This window comes from Silene latifolia, chromosome X, assembly GCF_048544455.1.
Source record: "Silene latifolia isolate original U9 population chromosome X, ASM4854445v1, whole genome shotgun sequence".
Lineage (NCBI taxonomy): Eukaryota > Viridiplantae > Streptophyta > Magnoliopsida > Caryophyllales > Caryophyllaceae > Silene > Silene latifolia.
In genome coordinates this window covers 56,421,853-56,426,250 of record NC_133537.1, presented here as the reverse complement: position 1 = coordinate 56,426,250, position 4,398 = coordinate 56,421,853, and positions in this window count along the sequence as shown.

The following is a 4,398-nucleotide window of genomic DNA, read 5'->3' as shown; positions in this document are numbered from 1 at the left end:
TTGGTGTGATAGAGGAAATGACCGTTCAACCTCTACCAAAGAAAGCTTGACCCGACTCAAGTTTTTTCGTCGTGCGGGACGTTAAACCAGCGCTTCTTGGGAGGCAACCAAAGCTTTTTTTTTTCTTTTTATTGCTTTTTATTGATTTTATTTATTTTTGTTTTTAATTTTCTGCAATTTATTGTTTTTCGTAGATTAGTAATAAAATACTCGACTTGACGATGTTTCTTTTTGTGATTTTTAGGTTAAAATGAAGAAAGGAAGATTTGGAATGCATTTGACACGTAACCCCATGCAAAAACCCCGTTCGAGGACGTGGTTTTCGAAAAAAAAGAAAAGAATTCATTCCCATAGGAAAGCAGGTCAAATACGGGAAGAGGCAGTCAACCCCAATCGGGGTTGGTGGACCCGATCAGGGTCGTGGTTATGTGAAAATTGTGCTGCTATTTACGGGAAGTAAAAAAAAAAATTTATACCATTCATTTGCAACATGACGGTACCCCCTCTTCTCTATCTCCATTATTTTCTTCCTTTTTCTACCTAAAATCACAAGAAACTTCAAGTTCTTCATCAATTTTGGAAGATTCAATCATCCATTAACATCAAATTGGTAAGTTCTCTTCTCTTTTCTCTTTAAATTCATCTATTTCAATCAATTAATTGAATTATGCAAACCCTAAATCAATTTGGGGGAATTCGATTTTGTGCTTTTTAGTGCTTGAAATTGGTTGTAGAATGCTTATTACATGTTTGTAGTATCAATTAGTTCACTAATTCCTGCTATTATGCCTATTAGGATGAATTTTGGTTTGCCTTAAGATGAATTTTGTCTTAAATTTCAGAAAAATGGCACCAAGAAAAGCTCCTTCACAAGGTGCTTCTGAGAGAAGGAGAGGTGAGGCGGAGCCTTCAAATGCAGCAGCGGATGTCCAAATGGAGGAAGTCTCACAATGGCATGACCCGGAATATCCAAATGTGATCTTCAATTCACAAGCTCAATACAACAATTAGGTTATGTTGAAGAGCAAAGGTATGGAACCAACAAAATTTATCAACCAAGCATCTTTAAACAATATTGGAATTGAGAAAACTGTTAAGGCTTTGTTTAAAAATCTTGGTATGAAGCATTGTTATAAAATGAATTATAAGACCTTCCCCGAACTCACCCTTGATTTCTTGAGCTCTTTCGAGTTTCATAGGTCTAGGAAACCCGGTTTTGTTGTTTTTGTTACCTTTCGCTTGTTTAATGAAGATCATGGGTTGGACTTAGCGGACTTTGCCGCTATCTTTGATTTGCCTCACAAAGACTTGCCCAGCGAATCACCCGATGATTATAACCCCGTTTTGACTTGGAATGCTATTTCTCACTTGCCTTTTCCGGGTTGGGATCATACCCCTCATCAATTTATTCATTACCCCGACATAAGGATTTGGCAAAGGTTTATGGGATGGACCTTTTTTGGGAGAAATGAACCTCACTCGGTGAGGAAGATTGACTTAGAAATCATGGGTGCTTTCTTGAATGTTAATGGTGACGAGAAGTGGGGAATCAATATCCCCTACCACTTTGCGGTCCACTTGACCAAACAATGTAATGTCAAGAATAGTTGCATTGTCTTAGGAGGTTTGGTCACTAAAATTGCTCATCATTTGTGTAGGTTTAACCAAGAGAATACCGATTTGAGACCATTGCTTGAGTCTAAGTCTAAGGGAGTCGGGCTTGATTATGAATACTTTCTTTCTTGTAATTGGTTTAAAGATGCTCATCCCAACATAATTTGGAAGATAGGTAGGCAAGAATCCATTCGTCTACCCGAGGAAAAGAAAGAAATTAAGGCTTTGGTTCACACTAAGCCTCATCGTGGAAGTGACCCCTTTGTTAGACCGACCTACCATTTGGCCCTTAGAGGTGAGACACCTACCACCATTGAGAGGCGTGTGGGAGGTCAATCCTCCCAAGCACGTCACTCCACCTCTAGCATTGAGTCACCTTCTAGCATAGAAATGATGAATATGATGCGGGAAATGAACTTAGGTGTTAATCAAATTCGTGATGACCAACGACTTGCATTGCATCCTATTTATGATCATTTTGCTAGGCAAGGAGTTATCCAACCTAAGGGGCCACACCCTTCATTCTATACTTATCCTCCGGGTGGATTTCCTCCTCCATCTCCTATCCCCCCTTCCCCTCCTAACAATGATGCAGGTATATTTGCTACATATGAACCCGGTCCGGATTTTTGTTGTTCGGATTATGGGGTTCAGGCATTGCAAGGAGGCTATGGAGGCTATGGTGGATATGGTGGGATTAGTAGTTATGGTGATGGTCTTGGTAGTGGCCAAGATATTGGTGAGTATGTCACTCCTCTTCAAGGGGATGACTCAAGTGGAAGTGGCCAACAAGGAGAATCAAGTGGTAGTGGTAAAAGGAAGAAGAAAGGGAGGAAGGGGTTCAATTTTTGGCCTATTTCTTAGTTGATTGATGAAGAAATCCCCCGAATTCATGCTAGCTTGAGGGGGGGGGGGGGGGGTAGCAAGTTGAGTAAGTTTTTAATCTTAGTTTAGATCTTGCAACCCATTAAACATAACCTCTAGTCCTTCTTGTATTGGGCTTTGAGCCATTTTTATGGTTTGATTGGGTGATTTGGATAGTTGGCACATTGAGAACAATGTGATGTTTAGCTTGGGGGGGGGGGGGGGGGATTGCATTTGCATATAGTGTAGAAAATTTGAAAATTTTTGAGAGAAATTTTTGCTTTGTGCTTGCTTGTAGCCTACTTTCCTCTTTGCTTATCCTAATGTTGGCTTGTTGCTAATGATTTATTCTTTAATGATGGGATATTAGCTACATGAGGATGTCTTGACATAGTAGGTGGGAGATGGAGAATGAACCGAATAGGCTTGATCTTGACTTTTGGCAAGCTACAAAATTGGTAAGGTAGAACCTCCTTTAAGGCCATTTCATCTTTATTTGGTCTCACTTAGGTGAGTGTAGGTGTCTCCTTAAAATGTGTGTTACATCAAAACGCACAAGTATGGTCTTCATGTCATCTCTCGGTAAGCATGCATTCTTTTGTTATAGCATTTTGGAACCATTCACATGATATTTTAGCCTTTTTTACCCCTTCACAAAATTTATCCTTAGCTACATCATTAAAATTGCCTACCCTTGTTGAGCTAGTAGCTTAGTTGGATAGTGTTTGGGTGCTCATTGGGATATGTTTTGTTGTTTGAAGTCATGTGAGCTTGGTCTTAATGCTCAAAAAAAAAAAGAAATGAAATGAAAGATTGAAAAAAATGGAAAAAAAAAAAGAAAATGAAAAAAAAAATGAAGAAAGAAAAAAATGAATGAATGAGAAAAAGCATGAAAAAAAAGAAGTATGCATTGAAAAAGAAAAGAAAGAGAAGAAGAAGAAAAGATATGAGAAATTATCAAGCATTATTTATATTATTTTGGAGAATTTTCTTATGGTTTGAATTGCAAAATCGGGTTAGAATTGGGATTGGGCATCCTTGCATTTTGGTAGTTGCTAGCTTGACTTAGCTCCACATTACCATAATTCATTTGTTCTCCTTTCCACCCATGTCTTATTTGCCTTCTTCCTACCCATTTGGCTTCTTTATCAGGCTTTCATTTGATTGTCTTTGCTTGCTAATTTTGACATGTTTACCATATTAGATTGCGGGCACATTGTTATAAGTTGAGGATAGTTGAGTGTTCATTCACAAAAAATATCCTTTCACATATAAAAGAGTTTGAGTGTCCCGTGAGAGTCCATAAGTCAAAAGATCATGCAAGAGCTTAAAGGTTCATTCAAAGTTTTCTATGCTACGCCGTCGTGTAAATCTCATCCATGTCTTGCTTTATCCCTTGCCCATGTTGTTTCGGGTTTTTAAATCATTATGCTTAGCTTGTTTGGATAATGCAATAGATGGGATTTGGTCTCTTGCTTGAGGACAAGCAAGGATTTAGTTTGGGGGAGTTTGATAAGTGCATATTTTATACATTTCAACCCCCTATATTAGCTTGATTTTACATGTCTTTAGCACTTATCTTAAGTGTTTTATAGCTAATATTTGCATTTCTAGTTGTTTTGGATGCTTTGACATATTTTGTAGGGAATAAGCTTTTTGGAGCTAAAATTGTTGGAATATGTGTCCTCCGACAATAATGCGATCACAACTGTTGATCATGATGATCACATGTTTAAGTCTCATTATAAAGAATACAATTGGGAAGTAATATTTACTGTCAACTGGTCCACACATATCGGTAATGATTGGCTGACTAGAGTTTGACATTACTGTCGTGCGACGGTGGTGATCAGTTGATCCCCTAGGTCATACCTAAAGGGCAACACTCTTAATTGATCAATTAATTGATCGTATAACGTT